General features: G+C 46.2%; 1 non-coding gene across 1 annotated transcript; it reads right to left on the bottom strand.

The window, feature by feature from the left end:
- Positions 1-1,475: 1,475 nt before the first annotated feature.
- LOC127297764 (small nucleolar RNA Z247) lies at positions 1,476-1,614 on the bottom strand. The gene has a single exon (XR_007849453.1). It is a non-coding gene; the product is annotated as a small nucleolar RNA Z247 (small nucleolar RNA).
- Between the last annotated feature and the right edge of the window lie 6,556 nt (positions 1,615-8,170).

Genomic DNA, 8,170 nt, shown 5'->3' with positions numbered 1-8,170 from the left:
TTGGGGCAGTTGGATCGGAGGCGATAAGCGGGGAGAGGAGCAAGAAAATGGGTGTGAGGGGCGATGGCTCCGCTTCGGCCTCCGCGCAGGATAAGGTCGTGGGGGCTGAAATATTTTTGGAAGCGGTGCGTCCATATGTCAGCTATGACCAACATTTTGGAGAAGTGTGGAGGGAAATACTCCCTACTTTTTGGTGGAGGGAAAATATATCTTTTGTGGTAAAACACCATGAAAACAATTCAGAAAACAGGAGGAAATAGTTATTTCAGTGGAGGAAAAATTATTTGTCGGCAAATACTCTTAGTATTGAAATTTGGACTTGACTTTACAAAATTGAAAAGCCGAAGAATAAACACTTAAGGCATAAACTATCGCATGGTAGTAAAAATGTCCTTGCGCATGGAAGAGCCCATGTTTGACTATCCGCTGGAGCAACTTTTTGATCTAGATTTATTTACATCGATTTAAATTTTCTCCTTAGTGATGTTTTTTAATTGATCTTTCTTCTTTCTAACATGTCGCGGCCGCCTTTCCTTAAAGCTCCTCGTGCACGCACGAAATGGCATGTGTTCTCACTTTACGCTAGCGCATTTTGGTCTAGATTTTTTACATCAATTTTCTTTTGATGAAGACACTACAAAATTAACAAAGATTGAAGGTTCAACTCCCCGCTAGGCTTTTTGTTCATCGATTTTCCCTTTATTATGATTTTTATATTAATTTTCCTTATTGTGTTCTAACATTATGCCCCACCTCATTGTATCTCACTTCTAGATAATAAGTGATGAAATGCAAGCACCGCTGATTAAATTCTTCTGTGACATAGTAGGTTTGTCATGGAAACTAGAAACATCGTCACGGAATATGGTAATGAGTGAAGCTGATAACGTGATCGTCACGGATTTCTAGAATTTGTGACGCCTGATGTGAAATGTCACATATTACCATATTCCATGACGTTACATACCACCGTCACGAGGATTTTCGTCATAGTATATGAGATCTCTTGTAGTGACTTGTCGCGGATGGTCGCTTGTGGAGGTCTCCAGTGATATGATCGGTCGCGCCAGAGTCGATGTACCAATTGGACTGCCAATTGGTATCAACCCCGTACGAGGAAGTAGTGACAGCTCCAACGCTCTTCTCCTCAACGCCGACGAAGTCCGGGTTGTAGCGTTCCCAGCACTTGTGCGCCATGTGACCCAGCTTGCCACACAACTGACACTGGGGGTGTGGCCTGTTGCCACTGCCACCGTTGTTGCTGTTGTGGATGTTCCCGCTGTAGTTGTTGTTGTAGTTGGAGCCGCCGTTGTCGTAGTTGCCGTTGTCGCGGCCTCCATTGCCACAACCTTGTGGAGGAGGTGGAGGTGCACCTCGGCCATCGCCACCACGGCCAAAGCCGCCTCTGCGTCCGCCACGTACAACAGCATTGACAGCGGACTGGTTGCCTCCTCCGTGGAGAAGATCGATGCCCGTCTCGTAGCTGAGTAGCTGCGAGTACAGCTCCGCGATGGTGATAGGTTCAACACGGGAGGACATGTCGGAGACAATGGAGTTGTAGTCCAAGTCGAGGCCGGTGAGGACATACGAGACGACGTCTTCCTCGTCCAGCTTCTTGCCTGCAGCGGCCATCTCGTCCGCCAGGGTTTGGATCTTGCCGAAGTACTCGGTGATGCTCATGTTCCCTTTCTGCAGATTGGTGAGGGCAATGCGCGTGTTGATGGTGCGAGCACGCGTCTGCGAGGTGAACATGTCTTGGATGGCCGCCCACAACGTTGCTGAGGTAGTGTTGTTGACGACCTGTGTGGAGATCTCACGAGACATGGTAGTCAAAAGAAAACACAGAAGTTGCTGGTCTCTTGCCAGCACATACCATAGGCGGGATTTGCCTCTTTCTCAGTCTTGTCGCCACGGGTGACCTCGATCTCCTTGGCGGGCAGGGCCTGCTCGGTGTCGAGGAAGGGCTCCATCTGAGAACCCCTGGCAGACATGACCTGAGCTTTCGATAGGACATGGTTGCTCTTGGTCAGCTTCTCGGTGATGTTGCGGCCGAAGTTGGTTCCGGCGGTGGGGTTGGTGGATGAGCTCGCCATGGATGTCGAGAGGACAAGCTCTGATACCATGTGGAAATTCTGTATGAGATAGTTGGAAGCCTGCCTTGGAGATCGGCCGCGTTACGTGTTTATATAGAGGTCAAAATGACCAGATAGATTACAGGGTTTGTTACAGATTGGAGTAGACAACAACAAAGGGTTTAAAACGGTTCATCTACACCGTTCATATTACAACAACTTATCTCTACTAGGAAAAATACCCATGCGTTGCATCGGGTGTAAAATCTATGTCACCAAGGAACATAAATTCACATATTACACATTACGACCATTGAACCCTTCCCTTTATTTCGCTCTTAGTTCCACCCTCCGCATTACCTTTCCCTAATTCCGCACCGCCATCTCTAGCCCAGCGCGCGTCTCATTCACATACCCACCCCAAAACCTTAAAAAAACTTCAATGCTTGCACTTTGGTTTTCGTCTTGCCGTCACAAACATTTAGCGTATCATGTATTGACCCCTTAGATCTTAAACAAAGTCTTTTTGTTTTTATAGGAAGAATACTCACGCGTTGGCTACCGATAGGAGCATCGCCTCCCACTGAAGCATAATCTATCTTTATGAGATATCAAAGTATCAAATTTCAAACCTAAGGTTTGAACTATGGTTGATTGGGTCTTGTCTCTTCCATCTTGTTTTAACTATTCACATAAGTTGGTGCATTAAAGTGCGATAGTATGTAGGTGCCATTTTGACCAGAGATAAATAATCACAATGCATTGTTGATGTATCGTTCTTCAACGTTGAGGCAAGACGGGTCGCCTTGACGATGACATCCATCACAAGCCTTGATAATCTCCATGTGCATCTTTTCTCCGGTCCTACATGGGACTCGTCAAAGGAGCCTCACCACCGCTTCAAGTCGGGCGTATTGGAGGAGGCTTTCGCGGGTTTGTAATTGTAGGTACGCAAAAATCGACTCAGATGAGCAACTGCAGAATCGACTGGACGTCACGCGGGCATTCCAATCAGTGGGCCAGCTTGCCGCCATCTCTGCACACTTGCTGCTGCTCTCTTGATGACACAAAACGGCACACAAGCATCTTCTAAGCGTTGCTCAATCGAAGCGTTGTACACACCTGACAAAGCCCCCACGCCGCTGCCCAGCGACCGGCCGTAGGACCTCGTCTTGGTCGACGTATGTCGAGAGCACGAGCCCCTTGACACCATGTTCCTCGGCGCAATCATGACGATTGACGGCGAACTCATACGGGCGACGCATGACGTCGATGATCATGGGCACGGGGACCTGCCGCCAGGCGAGAAGCTTCAACAGGGAAGCTGCTCGTGCAGATAGGCGCTCCTGAGCAGCTTCTTCTAGCATGCGGACACCAAAGTTGTCGAACCCAGCCTCGCGAGTATCTTGGAGGGATGCGACAGCTACGCCGCCTCCCGGGCATGGTCTTTAAGCGCTTGCTATGACGTATTGTAGCTCGTAGTCCAAATTTGAGATGCTCAACCTGACTTATGATGTAGATAACATGCAGATTACCGTTCGATCATGTCCATCGATGGACAACCTGATTTGGACCGCTACACTTGATCAAGAACCAGAGCCGAACCATACGTAGAGGTTGATCCCGTCCAGCGTGTGATCAAGCGGCGGCCGACAGGCTGGCTCCGTTCGGCACACAGGCAAGCGGCGGCTGACGTGCATGCGGTAGTTCGGCAGTTGCAGCATACATGCCGGCTCCCATCAAGGGCAGGGGCGGGTGGCGGCTGACAGGTAGGAGTCTCCTAGCCGCGGCGGACGGGCGAAAACCTCGATCGAGCTGTGTATGTATCAGCGAATATGAAGCGATTCATGCACCGATCTGGACTCTTGACTTAACTCTTTTGTTGGACAGAACAATGCGTTCCTTGACTTGAACGCGGAGTCCAACTCGGCTAGCAACTCCTCTCTTTTTTTTTTTTCTTTTTTTTTTTTTTGAAAATTAGCAACTCCTCTCTTTGTTAGACGCATGGATCTTTGTGGGAAGAAGCAACCGGTAATGCTACACTTACGTAAATAACCTACGGGGGAGAGGCTACGGGCTGACGCGTCATCTGATCTGGCAGCAAAACGACTCCCGTGAAATTAGAACGGGACTGCCACGAAAAGAAAGGAAGTGGCCCAGCAATTTACGGAAGGAAAAAAAAAACAGGAAATTACGGCGGCATTGCTTCGTATCGTTCCAGCAATCTGTCCCAGATCGATCGACGACGCCGTAGAGAAAGGCTCACGCCGCCAAGAGGACGTCGTCACCGACGCCGCTGCCAAGGACATTGCTGCAGGGCCGCTCGCGCCGCTGCCAAGAAGAACATCGCCGCTCGCCCCTCCAATCTGTACGACTCATATTGTTTCCCTGTAGTCTTGTTCGTAAATCTTCTGAGCGATCTTGTAAATCCCCTGACTGATCTTGTTAGTTCTCCATGATTAGAATTGGCAGATGAACGTGAACCTAGTAGCTTCGTTCTAATAATTACCATGTAATTCTAGTACAGTAGTTTATTGCGTTCTCATTGATCAAACTGTCCATGTGTTAACATATATACAAAAACAGAGGCTAATATCCAACATGGTAACCATGATAAGTACTTTGTACTTCAGGATTCTGTTCATCGCCTATTCATTAATTGTGAGTCTGATCACGCATAGTATCTCACCATAAGTTCAAGATTATTTTACCTAGCATTTGGTTCAGTAAAACTATGCCAAAACTAACATGATTTATTAACATATGATTTTGTTAATATTTACTATGACCAACAATGTATAATGTTATGTTGTAGGAATGGACAATGAAACTGCTACCGTTCAAGATTCAAGTGACATGTCTATTTCTAGTGAGGATGATGGCTTTGAGCAGCAGAAGGAAGGAAACGTGGAACTTCAAGAAGAACATGGTGAAGCTCATGCAGAGGCCTTACTTCAAAACCCTGAGCTGGGCATGAATTTTGAGAGCGAGGATGCTGTGCAAGAATACTACAGAAGTTATGCTAAATCCAAGGGATTTGGTGTCACAAGAAGAAGCTCACACACGGATAATCATGGAGAACTGAAGTACTTTACGCTTTGTTTGCACTTGCAAGGTTGATGTAATATGTGGTTTGGAGTCGTGTACTTGATACGAGAGGATACTATTTATATCTTTCCTTAGATTGTTTTGTCACTTGTTGCAAAACAGATGTCAATCCCAAATTTATGTACAAATGTTTCTCGTTTAACTGGAATGGTAGTATGGCTCTGAGTACAACCTAGACTTGTTGCCACTCTGTGCTGCCTTTATGAAAAAATAACAGCAGTTCCAAACACAGAAATGAATTTCTATTAATTTCCATTTCAATGATTCATGCAATATTCAAGATGTGAACAAGTCACAAGGAAAAGCTTTACAATCTCTGTATAATTGATGAACAGCTACATTACTGAATATCTCACACTTCAATACATGGCATACATGACTGAACATCTCATACTTCCAATACATTGCATACATGGCCTTGAGATTATTCATCTGTATATGATATGTATCAGTCATGAAGCATCTGCATCTGCATCTGAGCTCCTGCTTGCTTGTTATCCCAGCTGAACTCATTCAGGCAGGTTGCTGGACCATGGTTGCCAGTAAGTTTGAGAGTACTTGCATCTCTGGAGAGGAAGGTCGCTGTGTGAGCGTCCCAACCCGGTCGAGTCCGTGGAGTAACACTGATGGCCGTCTTGATCTCAGGCTGCTTCCGGCAAGGAAGACTGGAAGAGTTCACGGCGCCGCTGCCGATGAGGAGCAGGTCGCCTCACCCACTCGACGGAGCCCACCGCGGCGCCTCGGAAGAATTCACCGGCCGTGTCAAGCTACCAAAGGCGAGCTCACCTCGCTGCGCGGCAACAGGACACCTGGCCACTCGCGCCGCCTCGGAGGGCCTCCCTGTCGCCCGGCTCCCCGCTTGCGCCGGCGATTTGTACGACCCGTCGTCGCCCAGTAGCCCGGAGAGAAGGGATGGGGATTGGGACGTTTCCTTCGAGAGAAATTGCTGGGCCACTTCCTTTCTTTTCGTGGCAGTTCCGTTCTAATTTCACGGGAGTCGTTTTGCTGCCAGATCAGATGACGCGTCAGCCCGTAGCCTCTCCCCCGTAGGTTTTTTACGTAAGTGTAGCATTACCGAGAAGCAACACACACGTTAACTCTTTTTTGGTAAGATGCGACGGAATAGATCCATATTCGGAGATATTGGGCCTAGGATTTTTAGGAGACGTCAGGCCTAGAGAAATTTTTTTGGCCCGTTTGTGACACCATCCAGTCACCTATTGCAATTTAATAGTAAAGACTTATCTTTAGAATCGGTTCTAGAAGCTTTCTGTTTAACAAAGTATAAAATCCAATAGCTGCAAGCAAAAAATGAAAGCAAAAAAACACGAACTACATACATAATAACAGATCGTGTTTGTTCGCCCACGTATTCCTGGATTCCTGATCCACCTCAAGGATCGGGTGATTGGTGCCCAGTGTGCCACCCTGCCAGCAGTTCGAGAGATTTCTGCATGCTATTACTCCATAACGGATACTCCTACATTGTTGAGGACCTTAAAGAAAACTTCCATTGATTACTACAAAGTTAATTAACATCCACCACAGTTTCTATTTATTATTTTTTCCTGCAACACAGAAGCATAAGAGATTGAATGGTATAATGTAGAAGCTGTGATGCCATACCTGGACGTTCCTTTTCTCCATAAAAGTTTGTTTAACTTTCTCACGAAGTGCTTTCAGCCTCAAAGAAAGATTTCATAAAGAAATCAGTAGCAAACTAACAAATTCATGCACTAGGAGCGCAACGCCATTGATCGAAAGGCATCGCCTTCTTCCCGATCGATCTGGGTTTTTAACCTAGCTAGCAGCCACCACGTTTCTTGGCATGTTGCTGAATATCTGTCGAGAATCACTTCTGCATACCTATAGACTCTCCGCTTCATACATGTTGCACACCTGCAAGGCAGCAGCGGTTCCATCTGCCATCCGCTGGTTCTCCTGAAAAGCGAGGCCTTTACGGCGGATTAGGTGGACTGACCAGCGATAAGGCATCATCCAATGCGTCCATGGTGTCGAACGGTTCTCTGAAATGTACTAACATCCCCTGACAGTAGTGTCTCGCGCTAGATCGTGGCCGCCGCTTCGAGCCGTGTAGTTCCTTCGGGCGATTGAAAAAACAGTAAAAATACACGCGACGACCACGGTCCTGCTCTGTCCTACGACGCGACAACTGAGCCGCCCCCGCCTGTGAGAGAAGCTCATCGGTGATGTCGTTCGGCTGATCCGAGGTATTCCTTAGGGGGGCATAGATAAATTATCAGATTATGTCTTCTAGTTCGTGGCGGCCGATTCGAGCTCTTCCTCAGGACGTCGATGGAACCATCCGGTAATAGAGGAGGCGTCAGATTCTGTCTCCTAGCTCACCGGAATCAGATCAATCCATCGGAATCTTGTTTGCGGCTTCCGCCGCGTGAAAAGTTCTTTTTATATGTTGTTGCCGTGTTTGTATGCTATTTTTGTACTACCTCTATCCCAAGGCTTAAGGCCTATACTTTTTTCACAAAGTCAAACGAAATAAAGTTTGACCAAACTTTTAGAATAATTTATTAATAAATATGATATTTTGTAGGTACCATATAAAAATATATTTTATTATCTATCTAATGATTTTGATTTTGTACTTTTCATGTTAATGATTTTCAATAAAAAACTTAGTCAAACTTACATAGTTTGACTTTCTGAAAAAATATAGGTCTTAATTCTTGGGATGGAGGTAGTAGTTTGACTTGGTCTACAACACCATCTATCTCTGCTGCATCGTGGGCTGGTGACCCAGCCCCGCTTTGGTATGCACAAAACGGGGGTAGGCGGTCGGATGGAAACCATAAACGAACAGTTATTCACTTGGGCGGTGGCATTAGTTGTAATTTAGATGAAAGTAAGGGGCGCAAACAGACGGACCAACAAGAAGTTCTTTTGTTTTTATTATTAGGTATATATATATATATATATATATATATATATATATATATATATATATATATATA

This window comes from Lolium perenne, chromosome 4 (genome assembly GCF_019359855.2).
Source record: "Lolium perenne isolate Kyuss_39 chromosome 4, Kyuss_2.0, whole genome shotgun sequence".
Classification (NCBI taxonomy): Eukaryota; Viridiplantae; Streptophyta; class Magnoliopsida; order Poales; family Poaceae; genus Lolium; species Lolium perenne.
This window is presented reverse-complemented; position numbering and strand designations above follow the sequence as displayed.